Source organism: Chlorocebus sabaeus, chromosome 18 (assembly GCF_047675955.1).
Source record: "Chlorocebus sabaeus isolate Y175 chromosome 18, mChlSab1.0.hap1, whole genome shotgun sequence".
Lineage (NCBI taxonomy): Eukaryota > Metazoa > Chordata > Mammalia > Primates > Cercopithecidae > Chlorocebus > Chlorocebus sabaeus.
Window position 1 is genome coordinate 12,567,585 of NC_132921.1, and position 22,822 is coordinate 12,590,406.

Below are 22,822 nucleotides of genomic sequence, written 5' to 3' on the forward strand. Positions count from 1 at the left end.
GAGATCTGGACTGGAATTGAAGATAAGGCTGTCAAAAGGCTCATGGTGAAATATGAAGATAATGGTATTGATAGACCCTTTTAGGAATGAGAATAGAAAGAGAAGGACAAAGAGATAAATGCCTAATTGTGGGATTTGAGATTTGATGAAATTAGACAGGTGATGTGAAGCGATATTTCAGTTCCTAGAGTTTAGATTTGGAATTCAGTTTGAGTTTGCACTGCACCAATTGACAGTTGTATACCTTGATACATGTTACAATTGTCTAATCAATTTTTAAGTGGGTGGGCAAAAATGTCTACCTAATGTGTTGAACTGGGGACTAAATGTTAGCACATAATTAGGACTTTAATGTCTACCATTCCTATTAGATGACGGGAGACTTAGACACTGCAAAGCGAACAACAAAAACAAAAACTAACCCTTTTGTCTCTTGCCCTTAATTGCCATTAATACTTTGTCTAAAATAAGTGGTGGGTTATAGATCACAAGATTATATTACCAAAATAACTCATGTGGAAAAGTACACAAAGATTGTAAAATAAAATCATGTGAACATTAGAAAAAGTCTAATTTGATAAACTACTGTAACTACAGTACTGTAGTACTGTAACTACTGTAGTTACAGTAGTTTATCAAATTAGACTTTATTTTGGAATTAGATTTTATTTTGCTCTACCTTCTCTAGGTCATGTTCTATTTTTCTTTGGGTTCTAAAGAACTAGCTAACATGAACTCAGTTAAATTCTTAGCACATGGCACCTCTCACCGTTATCCTATTACCTCTACAAAAAGACCCTATGGCAGACTCAATATTGATCCAAAGGACCCTTCTAAAGGAAGTCATTTATATTTATATATTTGAGAACAAATCAGTATTCAGTTAGGATAACATTTTAGCTCTTAAGTTAATAAAGTGACCTTATTAAAAATGATCAGCTTTTTCCATGCATATTGATTTCAGAGACTAATGCAAGCTAGACATAGCAAAGTAGCACCATTTCACACAGCAGAAAAATGGGAAATTGTTTGCTACTCTTTTATGATTCCAAGATCCATTTAAGTTTCACTGTTTTCAGTTACACAGATGTCATTAATGCACACGGAACATTATCAGTGCCTTCCAGACACAACGAGTCTAGTCGCTGTCATTAGTCTGGCTCTCTTCTGATTTTGGCAGTCTTACAGATTGGAAGGAAGAAATGTTTTCCAACACAAGGAGCCATGACTGCTTAGGTTGGAATGATAAACGCAGAACAATCATATTGTTGTACTTGCAGTGATTTAGGTATAAATGATCTGTAAAGGTACGTACAATATTTAATTAAATTGAAATATAATACCATTTATTTTGTTTACATTGTTGATATCATATTTCTAATATGTGGAAATGATTAAGATAAAAAATGCACAATATATATTTTTAAATATAAAATTAAAATAAGGTATATTTAAAATTATACCTTGTATTTTAAAATGAAGTTCTACATGTTAAAGAATATTTTATTATACACATCTATAACTATTATAAATATTCTATATGATATTGAGAATTTTTGAAACCACATAAAACAGATAAAGTAAACTAAAATTATATCCTCATAACATAGAATGTATAAAGGTTGACATTTTGTCATATTTACTTTGCCCACTTTTAAAATAAAAGCAATATGCATTAAGATGAGATTGAATAACATTTTATTACTGTCTGTTCTGATCCAAAAACTCCTCTGAAAGCAATCATGTATCCAAATTAAACATAAATCATCTACGTCTTTGCAATATTTATAAGCCATTATTTTATAGTAAAACTAATTATCTGCATTATGTTGACTGTTATATTTATTTACCTATCTGTGCGGTTAAAGTTTTGGCAAGGGATAGAAATATATCTATCTAGCCCAACCCACCAACCGTGTGGGGAAAATCACGGCCATGTTAAAAGTGAACTAATTATGGGGGCAGTCAATATACACAGCAAAGCAGAATATCAATGTTCTCCAGGCCTACCAAGGTACAGATACAATTTTAAAGAAAAAAATACTTATTAGCATTTTTCTCTCAATTTAAAAAAAAAGCTGGTAATGGGTTTAATCACAATAATACTATTAAAATATACCAATAGAACTTAACATAGAAAACCATTCTTCCAAAGAAATTTACAGCAATGTCTTGAAGACTATTGAAGAACAGGGTCTACGTTTTCTGTTCTTGAATCTCGATGTACTTTTTCCACCAATGAAGTTAGAAAGAAATAATGCTGTATGACTTCTGAGGCTAGGTCAACTATGTCCAGACAGCTTCTGTCTGGATTATACATTTGATCAGGTCAAAGCAGCCAACATGAAAGCAATTTGACTACCCTCAAACTGCCATGTTGGAAGTGGGGGTGATCTGGTCAGCAACACTATGGAGCTTACCGCAGCCAGCCAGCCTCAAATGCCAGGATTGAATGGGCGATCTTGAACATCCAGCCAATTGGAAACTTCAGTGAACTGCTGCCCAAGGCCACGACTGATTACAGCTATATGAGATATTCTTTCTGAGCAGAACTCCTCTACCAAGCACACTTCAAATTCCTGGAACACAACATCATGAGGAAAATCAAATGGTTGTTTTAAGGTGCTAAGCTGGGGGGAAATTTGCCATTTTGTAATTTGTTGCAAATACATTTTATAGATTTTATTAATGCATTGCAATAAATTATATACTTTTATTTTAAAATCAAACAAAATCATAAAAACAAATAATTTAAAATATAATTTTAATTAATATTAATGAGAGATAAAGGTATCCATTACTATCTGAATTTTCATGAACTTACTATTTCTTATTATGACAGTTCCAGTTTTACTTAAAATTCACCAGCAAAATAGAAAACTGCTGTCATGTATTTTCATCTCTGTGCCAATACACATGTTTTAATGTGTGATTTCAAGGGAGAAAATGTGGAGTCTGCTTCAGTCACAGTTTAAACTCTGAATTGGATTACATCAATTAAAAATGCTATGTATTATTATCATTTTCTCTTATATTGCAATGACAATATCATCTCTGAGCAAGATAAACCTTGTTAAGAAAATAAATGAACCTTACAGTCCTCTGAAAGTGTTTCTATTCAAAACATTTGGAGCAAACAATAGTACATTGAAATACATAAAGGTGTAACTGAATTAAGCATACAAAACGTGATTGATTTCTTATGCATGAGAAAGTTTAGAAGACAAAACAATAAGTTACTATTCCTCAGACATTCAAAGATTAGCTAGCAATGCTTTCTGATGGAAATTGTGAAGTTGAGATTGTACTAAAACGTGTGTGTGTGTGTGTGTGAATCACTCTGAAAATAAAAATATATGTAAGGAAATATTAAGTGTGCCTGTTATATGGCTTTCAAGTCATAAAGCCACTGTAAGGAAAAAGTTGTTAGAGGAAAATTTAAAGGTCTATCTAGCATCAATTATTAAGAGAGAATAAAACACACAGCTATTTTGATACCAGGTGATGTAGTGGATGGTAGTCTAGTGTCAGTCTGTTATGGAGGTAATTGTGAGTAGTAATTTCCCCTCCCAACACACTATTATTATTACTATTTTGGGCCAATAACTTAACCCAACTTTTAGGGAATGTAGCAGGGTGTTTGTGCGGATGGCATTATTGTGATGAATGTTTAATGGAAAATTTTAGTTCATTAATTGATTAATAAAGCTTATAAATGCTGCAGTAAACAATAAAAGGCTTAGGAAAGAAAAGGATTCCTAAAATGTTTGCTGATTTCCGGGGTTTAAAGGCAATAATTGTACAATAAAAAAAATCTTAAAGTAAAAAAGATGATAAATATATTAAATAATAGTCAGCATCACTTAATAAAAAACTTACCCCCTAACTTTCCATTCAGTTCAATGTTTATCATTTAGAAAAATGAAGACTAGGAACCATATAAGTACACTAAACCAAATATTTTAAAGAATCTTCAAATCATACCGAAAAAGTTACCGTAATTGAACATAAACAATATGGGCAGAAGCGTCGCATTCAATCAGTTACTTGGAAAAATCAGCCTAGTAAACAAGGATTCAAACAGACCTGATTTCAAACAGACCTGATTTCAATAATTGGCTCTGCTCTGTGTTATTGATAGAGGAGAACAATTAAATCAACCATAATCTCTACCTACAGTGTAACAGTAAAAACTATGAATTCCAAGTGATCTGCAGGTAAAAATATTTGTCCCCCAAACATTCACATAGGTGCTATATCCCGTGCCAGTGTAGAGAAACTGGCAGGATTTTGCAAAAGCAAAGGTACGTGAAAGGGTACAGGCAGTGTTAGAGCCCAGATGACCTTAACAAGAGTATTACCTGGGAAGAGAAGAGCTTATCCTGAGTGGAAACTGACGTAGTACATCTGACACATGACAGAGCGCAACACTGGCAACAGGGAGTCAGGGGGAAGGAACTTGGGAAGAGAATGAAGTCAATGGTTGCAATCTTGGGAAGATGCTGCTTTTGGAGGAGAGAGAACAAAGTAGGTGGTGAAGGTGATGATTGTCCTTGAAGGTGGCAGTGGGTAGAGAAAGGAAGGGAGGCTGATGATAAGAAGCTTGCACAGTGGCTCACGCCTGGAATCCCAGCCCTTTGGGATGCCAAGGCGGGTGAATCTCGAGGTCAAGAGATCGAGACCTTCCTGCCGAACATCGTGAAACTAAAAATAAAATTAGAAGGAGACTCCATCTTAAAAAAAAAAAAAAGGGGGGAAATCAGATATCAAGAAAGAATCAGGACCAGCCTACAGGCTGGCTGCTGGCCACCCACACACAGCCTACGCAGTGCTCCTTGGAGGGACCATGTGAACCAGAAGACAAGGCTGTAAGTCATCAGTAGATGTCAAACCCTTTGTTCCCAGATTAGCTGGGTTCAAGGTGGCATGGTCAGAGTCCTCAGAAGAATGTGTCTTCCCTAACTGTGCAGCCACACACTGTCTATTTGTTCCAGAGTCAGGAGTGACAGAGCAGAAAATATATTCGGAAGATATAGCCTTAGGAGCTTCAACTTTCCCACCTCAGAATTTATCTTCTGAGATAACTCTTCATCCATATGCCTATTCTTTTACCCTTGACTCTACACAAAATGCTTGCTCAGCACCTGCCCCCAGTATGAGTATAACCAACTCAGTTGTTACCAAGGTTTTCAAACAGTGAAGCTCCAAAAGGATTCCATGTGCCATTTCCACAAGAAACAAAACTCTGTTTAAGAAACAAATGATGAGGAGGAAAAAAAAAAGTGTGATGAGCAAAAGTTTGACGGTAAAAGGGCTGATGGAACCATATCATCTGAGACAAAATCAACTAAACATTCACACCATTAGTGCATTCATGCCGAGGATAGTTTGAAATCAGATGATTAATATTATAAACAAACAGACAGGAGTCAGTCATGATGGCTCATACCTTTAATACCAGCATGTTGAGAGTCTGAGGCAGTAAGATCGTCTGAGTCCAGGAGTTAGAGACCCACCTGGGCAATATAGTGAGACTCCATCTCTACAAAAAAATAAAAATATTAGCTGGGCATGGAGGTGCAGGCCTGTAGTCTTAGCTACTCAGGAGGCTAAGGCAGGAGGATCCCTTCAGCCTGGGAAGTTGAGACTGCAGTGAGATATGATCTAACCAGTACCCTGCAGCCTAGGCAACAAAAAACAAACAGGAAATACAGAACCACTGCAAAAAGTAGGTCTTCCTTCCACCAAATCCGAATTTGAATTTATCAGGTTAGATTTTCCTCAACTACAAGATCCAGAGAACAATAATATGTCAGAGATACAAAAGCAGCCCAAGTGGGGATCGGGCTACTCCACCCGCACCAATGTTTGTCTTCTCAGAGAAGTGGTGAAATCAGCTGACATGTTCTTAGAGGGTGAAAGAGTGGTGAAAAACAATTATCCAAATGAATCTATAACTTCCAATGCTGCTACCAACTCCCCTTCCTGCACAAGGGTTATCCTGGACACCAGTGGTGATGCTATTTGGCAGACGTAACTTATAGCACTGTCTCCAATCCCTAAAAATGGTACTTCCATGCTAAACCCAGGAACCTATGAAGACAATTGCTTCATCACCAGATCCTAAAGTTGTTAGTGTATAATTTTTTCAAGTTTTATCTTTAGTTCCTTCCTGTAACAAAGGAAAACACATTATTCACCATGTGAAAATGTCTGAAGCATCACATGCTAGCAACCTTGAACAAAATGAAGCCTCAAGGAGGAGAAAAAAAAAAAAAAAGAAAGACAAGTTTTAAATCGAAATATGAAAGTCTAAATCGCATTACAACTCCTGATAGCCCAAGAGTCACCAAGATTTGAAGATGTCAAGGAGTTTCCCAACATGACAGCTACCTCTGAAAGAAGAGAGAGTTGAGTCACCAAATTTCAATCTAAACAGCAGCCATGGAATAATTTTTTAAATGGTTTAAAGAAGAGCCAGATTTCAGTACGATTGGGTTTGGGGAAAATGCTGAGGTCAATGAAAAAGCAGCAGCACTCGCAGCGTGCATACCGGTGGTGTTCTCAGCGGAGCCCTATGAGCCCTTTCCAGAGAAGCTGCGTGGGTCAGGTGGGGAGGCTCCCCGCACAAGCCCTTGCACCACAGCAACCCCTTGAAGGGGAAACCGAGGGAGGCTCCCAAGGCCAAGAAGCCAACCTCACTAAAGATTATGTTGCAAGCATAGTGAGACAAAGCAGAAGCATCTCCAAGAAAATGCCAGGAGCCCAGCTTTTGGCAGTTATAATGCACAAAATTAAGGAGGTAGACCCCTCAGATCCAGGGGGATAGACATATCTGTCCCCTGCATTCCTGTGGCCCAGGGCAGGACAGAAGGGCAGCGGGACACAGGACTGCAGAGGGACGCTGCAGCTTCCTTGCTCCCAACCACTCTGCCTTTGCCAAGATTCAGAGCTGCAGGTTCGGGATCCCTGCAGCCCAAGGCTCGATGAGGAAATGGAAGCCTGTGTGACTGCACCTGCTTCAATAACTGGTTCCTTTCCTAGACCGTATGTGCCAGAAAGATCCAGCCAAAACCAAGACCAAAAGCTGACTTGTGTAAGGACTGAGAGACGTTTTCAAACATCTGGAGCTGAAAAAGTTGAAATACATCATTTCTCCCAGATGTGAGATGGTGCACAGGAAAGGTGGGCTAGGGAACAGTGTGCACATCACCATTAATGATGACTGAGAGCAGAGCTCTCCTTTTGTGTTTGCTCTCAACCACAAAGCTCTGCGAGGAGTTTGAAGAAAGCAGATCCTGTCAGCGTGGTGGGGAATCTTCAGCTACCATGGGGCCCTGGACTAATTTCACAAGAGCAGAGGATGGATCCTGGCAGGTGTGGAAGGCCAGGCTGGAGAATGTGCAAGGGGACCTCAACCCCTCTAGCCCATTGCACAAGGCTCCAGCTGCTCTGCAGAAGACAGAAAAAAGAACCACACTGCATGGAACTCTGGAAATAAAACATCTGGAAGTCACCAACTGATCTGCGCTAAAGCTACAAGAATCCTTGAAGGCTTCAACCTCCCAGATGATGAACTTGAATTTATAAAAAGAGAGTTATTCCCTGTGTGGCTGTGTATTTGGAGTAAAGATAAGAAGGTTTGAAACAGCTTTGGTGCTTTTTCTTCTTGTTGGTTCTTCATCGACCTGATGTACTTGGTATGACTGTTGAATGTGGAAATTAACTAGCCTAAAAGGGCAAGTGAAGCAGCACCTGTAGGCCTTCCATGCTGCGAGCCCATCCAACGGTCACTCAGATACTTTGGGGAAAATCTCTAAAGAGCTGGTGATGCAGCTTTGGCTTTGTGACCACACTGTGGACCTGCAAAACCCTGGAAAATATGGTAGTTAGAATACCCTGGCTGCTAAGGAATCTTACACTCCGAAGCAGAATAGCTGAACCAAGTGAGCGAGTTTGCAGAAAGCAGGTGCTGAGCTCCTGCCTGCCACAGTGGTCATGGGAATGCTCTCCCCTCCTAGGTGAGAGCACAGTCCTGCAGGGAGCCACACAGCAGAGGCTGCAGGGATACCGACGACACAGCATGAGGGCTGTGGGGGAAAAGCCTTCCTCAGGAGACACAACTTTTCAAAGTAGAGATGTGGGGATAGTTGGAGGATTTTTTGTTGTTGTCGTTGTTAATTATACTTCAAGTTCGGGGATACATGTGGAGAGCGCACAGGTTTGTTACATAGGTTTACACGTGCCATGGTGGTTTGCTGCACCCATCAACCCATCATCTATATTAGGTATTTCTCCTAATGCTATCCCTCCCCTAACTCCGCACCCCCTGACAGGCCCCCATGTGTGATGTTCCCCTCCCTGTGTCCATGTGTTCTCATTGTTCAACTCCCTCTTATAAGTGAGAACACGCGGTGTTTGGTTTTCTGTTCTTGTGTTAGTTTGCTGAGAATGATGGTTTCCAGCTTCATCCATGTCCCTGAAAAGGACATGAACGCATCCATTTTTATGGCTACATAGTATTCCATAGTATATATGTGCCACATTTTCTTTATCCAGTCTATCATTGATGGGCATTTGGGTTGGTTCCAAGTCTTTGCTATTGTGAACAGTGCTGCAGTAAACATACGTGTGCATGTGTCTTTATAGTCATATGATTTATAATCCTTTGGATATATACCCAGTAATGGTATTCCTGGATCAAATGGTATTTCTGGTTCTAGATCCTTGAGGAATTGCCACACTGTCTTCCACAGTGATTGAACTAATTTACGCTCCCACCAACAGTGTAAAAGCGTTCCTATTTCTCCACATCCTCTCCAGCATCTGTTGTTTCCTGACTTGTTAATAATAGCCATTCTAATTGTCATGAGATGGTATCTCATTAAGACCTAAAACCATAAAAACCCTAGAAGAAAACCTAGGCAATACCATTCAGGACATAGACATGGGCAAAGACTTCATGATTAAAACACCAGAAGCATGGCAACAAAAGCCAAAATTGAGAAATGGGATCTAATTAAACTAAAGGGCTTCTGCACAGCAGAAGAAATTATCATCAGAGTGAACAGGCACCCAAAAGAATTTTGTCTGTTTCCTTTCATTATGTATTCAGTTTGTATGCATAGATTTTTTTTCGGAAAGGACATGTCAAAATAGAAGAATAGCAATGAAGACTGTGTCCATTTTATGACATCCTATAATTTGCCATAGCAGCAGTTGTTTATTCTCTGTGCAGGCACAGACAATACACTAAACAATTAATGGAAATCATTTTTATTTTGCTTAATTTACATTTTATCTAGAAACTACAAATTAAGATGGAAATGTTTTTAAAGTCTAACATATCAAAATTAAACCACACCATGTGACTCCAACTCCTGTTTATCACAGTATAGTGTAAAAACATTAAAAACCTTCTTGCCCAAATTTAGTGACAAGTGAAATAAAAGAAAAACATATTTTATGAGTACATATTAAAAACAATATGCACCGAATAAAATCTTAGATTAGAATAAAATAGGTGTAAGAGGCCAGGCATGGTGGTGCATGCCTGTAATCCCAGCACTTTGGGAAGTTGAGGCTGGAGGATTTCTTGTGCCCAGGAATTCAAGACCAGCCGGGACAATATAGCAAGACTCAGTTTCTACCAAAAAAAATAAATAAATAGATAATAGCTGGATGTTCTGGTACATGCCTGTAGTCTCAGCTACTTGGGAGTCTGGGGTGGGAGGACCACCTGAGCCCAGGAGGATGAGGCTGCAGTGAGCGATAGTCACAGCATAAATAAAGCAAATGCAAAGCAAAAAAAAAAGCAGGGGTTGCAATCCTGGTATCTGATAAAACAGACTTTAAATCTCCAACGATCAAAAAAGACACAGAAGGGCATTACATATGGGCAAAGGGATCAATGCAACAAGAAGAGCTAACTATCCTAAATATATATATGCACCCAATACAGGAGCACCCAGATTAATAAAGCAAGTTTTAGAGACCGACAGAGAGACTTAGGCACCCACATAATAATAGTAATAATAGTAGGGGACTTTAACACCCCACTATCAATATTAGATCAGTCAGAAAATTAATATAATCAGAGAAGAAGTCACAATATTGACTTAAAGAAAGATGTTACCCTTATGTATTTCTTTATATTTTTCATCCAGAGAAATAAGTTTAACACCAATCTAAGTTGAGATTTTACTTTTTTGTAATTTAATTTTATTAAATATATTTATTTAAGAGGAGAAAGAAACCACTAAGCTGGAATTAACTGATTTTGCTGTCTTGGTATGAAGTCAGACACAAAGTCTTCACTAAGTGTTATGAAGGCAAAAATAGTTCCAATAATATCATCATTTTAATTCTGCAACATCAAACATTGATTTGAGATTGTAGTTGATTTTCCTTCTTCCAAAAATGTTCAAATATCATCATCAAATGTTATAGTATAGTTGACTTTCAATATGATGAATAATATATAACATTCCTGAGAGTACACTATGTATGAAATTATATTCTAACCATCTTTTCTATATTAATGTAATATGCACAAATATCTATGAGGAAAATAATATTAAAATCCCTATTTTATAGATTTAAAAGCAAAGGCAAAAAGTTATAAATGGTAGGGGAGCTGAGATTTGAACTTTATCAGATGTTTCAGTTCTTCTTTATGTGTTTTACCATTAACCATATGGATTCTCTGTTATGATTATTGTCATTTTTGGCCAAAAGCAAAATAAATAAATGTGCCTTTCTTTAAAGTTCCAATTCTCCTTAAGGTCTAGATAGTGAACTGTTTTTTCCACTTGGTTTTTAGAAACAGCTTATTATTAGTCATTTTATCTTAACGAAATTTTATTCAGATGGTTCTCATTTTCTACGAAAGAATAGAAAGCAAGATAAAAAGTGGTTCAGACATTAATTGTACACTTAAAAATTACCAAACTGCAGAAGTAGAGGAAAGAATTGTCAAAAACAGATGGCAGGATAAATTGAGCCCACAGGCTGGGTTTGCCAATCTCTGAGTTAAACTAATGAATCATGGGCGGCTGACAAATGCAGGTAATTTATTTCAGTACTCGTTAATAACATGTTTACACAAAGTTATAGAAAAGCATGAAGAGTTAATCTGAAGACTCTCTCTATGAATTTTGCTCTGTCTACTGATTGTCATGTAGATATGCTTTATTTATTCATTAAATCACCCACCTGGGCATTTATTGTTGCACATACTACTAAGTTTCTTACATGTTTCTATTTTGGCATACTGTAAAATCATCCACCATCATATTTTATTTTATTCAGATGGCTCTCATTTTCTAGGAAAGAATAGAAAGCAAGATAAAAAGTGGTTCAGATATTAATTGTATACTTAAAAATTACTAAACTGCAGATGTAGAGGAAAGAATTGTCACAAACAGATGGCAGGAGAAATCGAGCCCACAGGCTGGGTTTGCCAATTTCCAAGTTCAACTAATGAATCATTGGCAGGTGATAAATGCAGGTAATTTATTTCAGTATTCGTTAACAACACGTTTACAAAAAGTTATAGAAAAGCATGAAGAGTTAATCTGAAGAATCTCTCTATGAATTTTGCTCTGTCTACTGATTGTCATGTAAATGTGTTTTATTTATTCACTAAGTCACCCACCTGGGCATTTATTGTTGTGCCTACTGAGTTTCATACATATTTTTACTTTGGTATACTGTAAAATCAGCCACCAGCATATGTGTTTTAAATTTGTACTTAGATTACTGAAATAACTGAACAGCATTTGGTTATAAACATAGTACCTTTATATCTTTGAATGTTCACTGGCGAGGTGGGGAGAGGCATGACATCATTATAATTAGAATTACTAGATGCCTAGATGAAAAATTGACAAGACAAAATACATAATAAATTGACCCTGCAGGAGAATTCATTTCATAGTCAAGGGAAATAAATTTAATAATGGATCCTTATGAATGGCTTAAGGCTCACAGATGATTTACTTTGGTTTTAGCCATTTCTATAGTTTACTAGGAGCCCCTATTTTATGCCCTCCATCTTGTGTGTTTTTCTTTTCCTTCCCGTTTCTTTGCTCTCTCACAACATCCAATCATCATTTTCTTCTCTCATCCCTGCCATTACTGTCACCTCTACATTTCTATCCTCCACTCCTGTCTGCAAGGAAAATCCTCTTGCATCGTCTCCCTCCTTTTGTTTAACTTTAAAACGTAGACATTGTAATCCTTACAGGTAGAGTTTAGTCTTTTGTAGAATGCAAATTGGAAATTACAAAAATATTGTTTCGTTCAATTGCTAACATATATCAATAATTACATAAAGGGTTCATCTTGGATTCAGAAATTTATTATAAAATGGCATAATTTCTTTTCATGAGACCTAAATCCTTCTTATGTTTTTCAGCAATTAATCACATTAAATTTATAAAGGAAATATAATATGCCATGTATATATTCGTTAATCAGTGCTTAGTATGGTTACATTTTCTAACATCCTTTGAATGTCTCACTGTGACTAATTCTTACATCAGACTCTAATATGGGCAGTGACTTGTGGAGACAATAGAAGAGGAGTCAAGGGACTGATTTGGATCAGTTGGTGGTTTAAAGCCCTAAGATGGTATTTACATATTTCATCACTGCCACCTACCAACACCAAAGGAAAGGGGTTTGCCATTATATCCCTCTTTGACATAAACTTTTCATGGATCTCTTCATCCTATTCAATTAAACAGTCTGTTGATAATAAGATAAGATTTGGAAGAGATGGAAAAAGAAGCTTCTCATATTCAAATCTTTCCAGTTAAAAGTCTCAAAATGTTGTAAGACGGGAAGTGACCTTAGCGATATCATCCTTTCTGCTTCTTTTGCCAATGAGAAACTAAAATATGCAGGCTGATTCTTTTGTTCACAGCCTCACTGTTCTTTGATGAAAGAACTGAGTCTTGGACCTAGTCTTCCAAATCCTTATGCAAAACAGAGCAGGGAGGAGCTCTGAAAGTGCTTTGTGTATATTGGGGCTGTCTATTTTCTGCAGTAAACATACTAAAGGAAGGCATTCATTGGATAGTGTTAAAAATACCCATCCCACTCTTTAACGGTTTATTGTGGAAACATAAGGAAGGACGGCCCACACATGGTAAATCAGTCTTCTTTCTGAATACTGACACAAGTGATCTGAAATCAGTGTGGATGTCACTGTTGGTATTCCGCCTCCTTTAGAAAATATAAACCTTGAAAGACCAAGGAAAGGCATTGCCATAGCAATTTTAAGATTTTACCTGTTGGTTTCCTGCCATATTCTTTAAAAAATGAGCTCAGAGCTAATCAGAGTAGTCCTCAGGGGCAGGTAGGAATAAAATCTGTGCCTAAATGAAAATCTAGGGATAAATAATGAGGAATTATATTCCCAAGATACTCCCACTGCAGAAAACTGCTATGGAAACCTACCTATATAATACCGGAAAACAAAAATGTAATGAATTTTGTGTAGATCAGAAAGTAACAACAGGTGAACACTAACATCTGGTAGATTTCTTGTTTGAAATAAAATTGCCATTCATTTCTTACCAAGCATTATTATTTCAGTTTCAATGTTCTTGCTTCTCCCTTTGTAAATTATATTTAAATCTGTGAAATTAATTTAAATACACAACAGCTTCTTTGTAAACAGCTAAGTTGAATATTTTTTCAATAAAAAAAGAAGTAACTAATTTTAATTATAAAATAGTTGTGTTAGGAGTGAAAAGGCTTATTGGAATAAAGAAAAATAAAATAAAGTTAAATGACTGTGTTGTTTTTAAGGGTTTATTTTGCAGTAGTTGCTTACCTCAAAGTATTTTTAAAATAAAAAATCATTAAAATAAAAATTAATCCATTCAAATGGAGAGGAAATTTTCCAAGCAGTATTAATTCTATAGCCCAAACTCACAAAATATCCTCCATCTTTTTCCTAAAAATGATATTAAAATGCTTTCTATATTTAACAGTGTTTGTTAACATGCTTGTTTTATTTCAGAATGGTATATGAATGGTTCATTTATTTATATTTTTATAAACTCAGACATTTTGGTGTGAAAGGTAGATCCTAGAGAAGTAAAAATGTCTAATTCTGTTATTACCCACCATGATCCTAGAGCTAGAAGAGTGTAATTTTATTCTTCCCTTCAATTACTTCTCACACTTGCTTGTTATGGCTTCCAGGTTCCGCCAGCAGACTTGGAATTACTGACTATAACAAAGATGATAATCGTATTTGTTGGGTAAACAATAAACAAACAAACAAATAAAAAATAATACCAGTTGAAGAAGGGGACAGATTTGAAAATTGCTCGAGTGACAATTAAAATTGACTATAATCAATTTTCCATGAAACCTTTGTGACTCCAAAGACTCTGTCTTGTTTTGTTTTGTTTTCTTATCTCATGTGGATTTAGAAAGAGAAAATCAGCAAACCTATTGCTTTCAGAAGGTACAGTGAGTTGTAATAGGGAGCCGGTGACAGTTCTGAGAGGCTGGCAAACATTTCCTGACCTGAGCAAGTCTTTAACCTTTCTGCTTCTTTAGGACAATGGGTGAAATGGATCAGAAAGTAAAATGTTTACTTAAATATCTATAATACGTTCAAATTTTTAGGCAGAGTCCCCACAGATACGCATATATAGTCAGTAACTCTTATCTGAATATTATGGTTATATCCAAATAATAATCATCATAAGATATCTAGAATGTTTCCCTTCTTTCACATTTTAAGAACACTTGTAGCTTTTCCTTTTAAACACTTAAAAGATTTTTTTTTTAACATGTAACAGTTCATTACTAAATTTCATGAAACCAAACTTTTCTTAATAGATACATTGAGGGAGAAAGTCATTATTTCTCCATCAAGTTCAATAGCTTTTCTACTACAATATAAAAAGTTGCTAACATATTTATGCACAGGTATTTTGTGTTTAAAGTTAATGTTAGAAGTTGACTTCAAATTGTCATTGTCTTAGCACATGTGAAGCAGAATTGGGAACAGGGAAAATTCCATTATAAAAAAGCTCTTGATTAATACACGTAAAGTCATAAAAATGCATCATGATTCTTATTGTGCATGGAAAGTATGCTTTCTGGGAAACAAATTAGTTTGTAATATCTTTCAAAAATTATGAAGTGTGCTCAGAGACATATTAAAAAATCTGACAGTAAAATGAAATATATTTAATGAAGCATATCATGGATGTTAAACTGAAAGCCATACCAGCTTTATTGTTGTTGGAGGCAATAGCTGCCTGATGTTGGGATATTAATTCCCAGTAAAACTGGCATTCTGAAGTAAAGAAGAATGTTAAAGAATCTTAGATGCATCTCTAATGATATGCTATTAGTCCACTTACTCTATTTGAGATAGATTGATTATACTTTCCCTTTTGAATCTATTTAGTTTATGTGTTTGATTACTAGAAGTTGATTTTTGCATACCTGCTACACAAATTCTAAGACAGGCTGGTGGAAAAAATCCTCAGAAATGTTGCGTCAGACTAATTTCTGTTGAGCATTTCCTACTTCTTACTGTATAGGCTATATAATCAGTCTAGTGACACTTGTTTGGTCTGCAAACATAGACGTTTAATAACTGTTCAGTCTAAGAAAATGTTTGAGCTCAAATTTGATCATGAAAACAAAGAAACCTAAATTTGAAAACAAAAGCAAAGGGGTCATTGTGAAATTAAAACACAAGTGAAGACTGGATGCATTCAGTGATAGCCATTTATTTTAGTGGAAATATTTATTTTAATGTACAGTGTTTGATTATTTTTTCCTGAAAGGAATTTGATTTTTACTTTACATAGAAGACATAAAATTTAGAGGATGAGTTAAAATGTCAGTTGTATATTCTGGATGCAGTTAGTTTACAGTTAAAGGAAGGAAGGAGGGAAAAAAGGAAGGAAAGAGACATCTGGAATTCAGGTTTTTGCAAACCATCACCTTACAGAACTCTGTCTCAATCTTTTGGTTATAGGTTATTGTGTTTGTGATGATTATATGGAAAGACAGGGGTGGGCTCAACATCAGGTCCATCTTTTACTACTTCATGATCTTCTCAGGTTGGCTCATCTTTCTCTGTCTCATTTACCAGCAATCCAAAGCGAGATAATATTAGTACATGTCCTATGTGGATGATGTGAAAGTTAAATGAGAAAATACAAATGAAATGATCCCCATAGAGCTTTGCATCTATTGATAAATGCTCATGAGTTTTTGTAGTGGAAAATAGGCAATTAATTAAGAAAGTGATCTAAAATAATAATATTAAATGAGTCAAATATATGTTAGAAGCATTTTGAAAAGAGAATATTAATAAAAGTTCACATTTTTCCATTGACAAAAATAAGTCATCATGAAATGTTTAAAACAACCATTTAACTTTAAGAAACCATACTTGACTCCTTTTCCTTTGTTTTTCTTTTTTTCTTTTTTTGTTTATCCCTCTGAGTATTTGATGGGCAGTACAAATACAAATGTTTTCACTGGAAAACTACAAGTTTGTACTTTATGGATCAAAAGAGGTATGCCAGTATCAGGTTCAACACTGATTTTACCTGATTTAATACAGAATTTAAAAAAGAATTAAATTTGAATATTTAAGTAAAATTTTGCATTTGGCCATGAATTATGCCCTCTTTCCTTATTCATACACACTAAATCTTTGTAACTGAAGATCTTACTTTAATTCTTTGTAACTAACTGAGAAAAGAGGTTAACATAATCTAGAGGTGGTTAGGGAATCAAAAGAAGACTGACACTTTAGTGAACTCCAGCCTAAGTAAAAACAAACAGAATACAAAAGTTTTCAATAACATACACCAGTGTGGAGAAGTTCATCAATTTGGGTTTTATAATTTCATGCTTTTAGTTATGTTCATATCCAGCCTCTTCAATATTTTTATTAATTACATCAAAATAAACATATACATAAGATCTAAGAAACTGAAAGAGAGGGAACATGCAGGAATTCTTTGTTGTTCTGTTTTCAGTTGTGATATTCAGGAGAAGAGGGACACTCTGTGTTAGAATACAAAATAGTGATATTAAAAAAGAGAAAGAAATGAAGCACTTATGGCCTCCTGGGCATATTCTTAAAAGACAAAGTAGAACAACCGGAGTCAGAATATTTTGGTCTGAGAAACTGCCTTGAAAATTAATGTTAAAGGCCGGGCGCGGTGGCTCAAGCCTGTAATCCCAGCACTTTGGGAGGCCGAGGTGGGCGGATCACGAGGTCAGGAGATCGAGACCATCCTGGCTAACCCGGTGAAACCCCGTCTCTACTAAAATACAAAAAATTAGCCGGGCGAGGTGGCAGGCGCCTGTAGTCCCAGCTACTCGGGAGGCTGAGGCAGGAGAATGGCGTAAACCCGGGAGGCAGAGCTTGCAGTGAGCCGAGATCGCGCCACTGCACTCCAGCCTCGGTGACAGAGCAAGACTCTGTCTCAAAAAAAAAAAAAAGAAAAGAAAATTAATGTTAAAAAGGCATATGCAGATTCCAGACATCAGCCACCAATGATTTTTGTCACTTCTAGACAGTTAACACAGAGGACAGGTCTTCGCCCTAAGAGCCAGGGCTACAAGTGAACTACAAAGATTAGAATGGCTTGAAATTCAATTCAAAATCAGGACACATAAATTCATATGTGTGTTATCCTGGAGACAAGTTCACAGCTTAGAATAGAAACTCAAAAGGGATTATAACAAACACACGCAAACGCACGCACACACACACACACACACACACACACAGCCATCTAAAGTCTTTAATGCCTATAAGCTTTTGTTGACAAGTAATGGAGTATGCATGAAATCACTGACTATTACATGTAGGTAGAACATGAAAGGTCAACTAATTATTTCTCTTTCTAACTTTAGAGGTAGGAATATTGGGAATCTAAGATGCTAAATGACTCGCCCATGACAACAATAAGCAAACCTGTAAATGGTAGGTTCAGATATAGGAGTTCTGTTTCTCTCTCAGCATTTAGTGATCTTTACAGTGTATATTTATATCAGTTAATCAAAGTAATTATTACCACCTTACCATTAAGCATGCACCTAAAATATATCAGGCACCAATCTACATAATTAAATGCATTATTATCATTTAATTCTCCAGTGCCAATTGGCAAGTCTGACTTTATTAATTGGGGAGTTTGAATAACCAGCTGGTTAGAGGCAGATCAAAAATTCTAAAATTCCCTGACTGTAAAACACCAATCACATTATACTCTATTAATCTTTGCTATGCCAATAACTCTCCTACCAATAATATAAAATCATTTCTTATTCTCTTTTGTGCCTTTGTTTTTCAATGCAATTTTCACAGTGCTGAGCATGAAGCAGGCTCTCAGGAGATTCCTGTTGGTTGAGTGATGATGGAGATTGTGGTTTTGGTGATATTTGTGATTTGGTAGCTACACAGACTCCTAAGTGAAGAAAGTAAAAGAAAATGTACCTTGGAAGTATTGATCACTCATTAAATATTCAATTTGTATAAAGACAGCCAACAAGATGCTGAAAAAGTACATGGAATACCCATCAATTTATCACTCAGAAAATTAGATTTAGAAAAGAAACTCATTGACTTCTGAAAGCAATAAACCTTGGAAAAGTCACATTGACCCTCAGTCTTATTAACACTCTGAAATACACAGAGAAACTCAAACTGCAGAGACTGTTTTCTGAATTATTTTTGCTATTAGTCTCACTATTTTATAGGCTCATTCATTTATTTTTTTCAAAAATCATATTCATTTATTTTCATATATGATGAAACATATATATCATGTATGTTTACAAACATATGTTTACTTTCTTAATTACATGTAAAGAAATAATTTAAAATAAAATGTAACCATAGAGGTTGAACAAACAGCCCTACTGATAAGCACAGTATAGGATTATGAATTGACAAAATGGAAACCATTTGCACATTGGCAGGTAGGCATATCTCCCTTAGTTATCATCACCACTACTGAAATAAAAGGTATTCTTTGACTTAAAACATTTTAATTTTCAATAAATATTTAACTTTTTTAGCTGAAGTCTTTATAAAATATTCTTTAACATCAAGTGACTTGATGAAAAGTACAGAATAATCACATGGGCACACAATAGTAAGCAAAAGGAACAATAGATGAAAAAGAGGGATGTTGAAAAGGAGACCTGAAGACTAATGCTTGAATAGACTAACACAAGGAATAAAGCCAAAATATTTCATGGGGCTAAACAATCATGAAAGACCCTACTTCAATAAGGTGCTTCTACTTAATTGCTTCTGACAGATACTTGAATAGTAATATTTAGATTTAATCATTTACCTTTGCCTTCCACTTCATATTAGACCAAGCACTTGAACTCAAACAAGTCATTAATTGTTAAAATATCTTGTTTCATGTGCTCCTGGTTTAGAGCTTCCTTGTCTATATGTGTCTCCTCAAATTAACTTGGCTGGCTGCCAATTTCATTTTGCGAAATATTTTTGACATTTACTCATGCAAGAAATTGTATCCAACTTTGCTCTTAAATCATATTTATACCAGCGTTTCATTTTACGACCTCAAAAAATATAATAATTGATAAAATCAGTTAGGATACTTAAAGAGCTATGTTTCAATTTTCAATATATTACAGACCCTTCATTACAATGAGTATCTAGGATCTTCAGGCATGAGGCATGCAACTAGAGACGTTTTGGAGGTTGGGTTTGGATTCTTAGATTCCTCTGGAACGCTTGCTGTTCTACACTTTAATATCTAATATGCAGGATCCTACAGTTTGCTAATCAGCACACTGCATTTAAGAAGCAATTTAGCTTCTGTAATAGAGCAGGATACATAATTAACTGATCCAACACTTTTTCCAGTCATCTGAGTACAGAAAGAATGGGCTTCCTCTAGCAAAGTTATCTGCTTGCTTTGTGTTTCTTACACATGTTCAAGTTCACTAGCTGGGAAACTTGCTAGTGAAATTTGCTCCCTCGTAGTACCAATTGAAGGCAACGAGAAATGGCTAACCCATTTCACACTCCTCCAACTTGTTCTCAGATCTCCAAGGAGCCAAATTAGTAAGCATACAGCATGAATGCTTGGAGACAGTGAGCAGAAATTTAATCCTTTGTTCACATTTACACTGGGATCAGGAAATCCTTATTCTGTGCACATCACATTGCTAACCTTACATAGTGTCATGGTAAATGTTTAGCAAGTGCTCTTTAAGACATAGATATAGGTATAGATAGATGTGTGTGTGTTTTGTGTGTGTGTGCATGCGTGTGTGTGTACTATTTTATAGCATGGTTCATTCCCATGGTATAAATACATACGCAGGGCTCATTTGAAAAGATTGACATGATGGAGATTTGGAAAAGGCTGTGCATAATCAGTAGCATACCACTTCCCTTAAACCTCACTAGGTATAAATATGATGCTGTTTGAGAATAGTGACACTAGGCCTACTTATATTCATATAAGAAATTGTTTGGCTAATGTTCCAATATTCTTATTCTATATTTTACTGTATCTTTGGACCGTGGAGTTAAAGGTATAATATTCCCACAAGAGTTCTGTTTACTTGTTCAATTTTATCAGCTTTATAACACAACATAGAACCATAATAGAAAATATACTTTATAAAAATTCTTAGATGATTAGTGTTTTCCATGACAGTATCAAAGGCTCAGATCCATGCAATCAATTATCTTTATGCTATTAGTCATGTCCTTCTCCTTTGAAATGATCGCCTGCCATCTGTTATTTCATTAAGTATTAAATCTTCGTTGCTGGGCAGCAAACCAATTTGCTTTAGTGACTTTACCAAAAAAGCATTTTAAATGTCTTTATGAGAGATGTAATTGCTTAAATTCCATGTTCTTTTACATTCCAGATAAAAAGTGAATAAATGCGTGAGAAATACATGGCAATAAAGATAATGAAGTCATTGGTTGTGCAGTCATACAACCCCTTAAAAGGCTATTGACAGCCTCAACCCTACATTATCACAGTGTGTATCTGTTGCAAACTCAGCCCATTAAAACTGAGGATGTGTGTATGGTCACTAAGCAAGAGCAGTTTTATTAATAATTTCATGAGGGAATAAATTGTTGGCATATACATCTGTTACTAAACTGCCTTGAATTGTACTTTTTTTTTTTTTTTTTTTTTTTTGAGACAGAGTCTCGCTCTGACGCCCAGGCTGGAGTGCAGTGGCCGGATCTCAGCTCACTGCAAGCTCCGCCTCCCGGGTTCACACCATTCTCCTGCCTCAGCCTCCCAAGTAGCTGGGACTACAGGTGCCCGCCACCTCGCCCGGCTAGTTTTTTGCATTTTTAAGTAGAGACAGGGTTTCACCGTGTTAGCCAGGATGGTCTCGATCTCCTGACCTCATGATCCACCCATCTCGGCCTCCCAAAGTGCTGGGATTACAGGCTTGAGCCACCGTGAATTGTACTTTTCTGTCTTTATACGTGAGATTGGTTTATAGCTGATCCCTCTATATTACCATTAATCTGATCACTCTATTTGCATTCCCTAAGGGATCTCATAATCTAGATTAAGAACTACTTAATTTGGAGCTCTTAGAATCATGTTCGTCATAAAGCTATGCAATGTGAAAGACAAATAATATATACTGCATTCAAGGTTTCTTAATATGTTCATAGTTGTCAATAAAAACCATCGTTGTTGTTGTTGTGTGTGTGTGTATGTGTGTTTTGAGATGGATTTTTGCTCTTGTTGCCCAGGCTGGAATGCAATGACATGATCTCAGCTCACTGCAACCTCTACCTCCTAGGTTCAAGCAATTCTCCTGCGTCAGTCTCCCCAGTAGTTGAGATTACAGGCATGCACCACCATGTCTGCCTAATGAGCATCAGAGTTTACCTCCAGAAAAAGATAGTGAATACCATTAACATCATCTTCGGGTCAAAGACAGTGTTTGCTGGCCAGAGTAGAATCATAGCAAAGGTTATTTTAAGTAGGCAAGGTAGAATGCCAAAGAGTTTACCTAAACTAATGGCAGTTTAGACAGTGTTTATTGTGAGGGTCCAATACAAGACAAGACATTTGTTTCAAAACACTTTCTAAGCCCAGGCAGACAGAACATTTATAAACAAAAACACAACAATGGGTTGCAGAGGCACGTTATTATTAGAAATAAAGATTGAGGATGGAAAATTGTACAGGGAACTAAAAGTTTCAAACTTTCAAGTGGAATTAAAGACTTAGGTATATATTAGACCAGAAACAGATTATGGATCAAAGTTGAACCAGAAAATCCCCAACCTGGAACACATGCTTTTTAAATAAGGCTGCAATTAAATTAAAAGTGAGGCCACAATTACTAGAGTGTAGGTTGAATGAGTGTAGTTCATTAGGAGAATGAACTAAAAATTGTGAAACCAACACAAAATCTCAATGTCAGCACTAGAATACTGAATCTAGCAGCAATTCAACAGAGAGGATAACTAAGTGTCTGAGGAGCCCTACAAGTGAAGGGCAAGGGTCAGCTGCAGAAATTCCCAGATATGTTTAGATATTGCCTGCGTCAAACCTAGATAGATCTCACTTAGGGAGAGAGCTGCATGTGGAGGGATGTCAATTTTGTGTGTAGCAGTAGTTGCAAAATCCAAGGCTGGGAAAATGAGAAAAGGCATTGTTCTAAATATAATAGTTTTTGGTAGTATTGATTGTCAAATTTTGTATCTTGTATACTCTTTGTTTGTCTGTTTCAACACTTTAAATTGGTAATGTATAGGGAACCAATTATCTTCTCT

At 36.2% G+C, this 22,822-nt stretch overlaps 1 long non-coding RNA gene across 3 annotated transcripts in view; it reads right to left on the reverse strand.

Annotated features, from left to right (window-relative positions):
- The window catches only part of LOC103244131 (uncharacterized), a 345,548-nt gene that overhangs the window by 59,459 nt on the left and 263,267 nt on the right, over positions 1–22,822 (reverse strand). For all 3 annotated transcript variants that reach the window (XR_012089287.1, XR_012089288.1, XR_012089286.1), the window contains 2 exons: positions 5,450–5,542; positions 2,421–2,579 (listed from right to left, as the gene is read on the reverse strand). This is a non-coding gene — a long non-coding RNA (uncharacterized lncRNA). The remainder of the gene's footprint in view (positions 1–2,420; positions 2,580–5,449; positions 5,543–22,822) is intronic.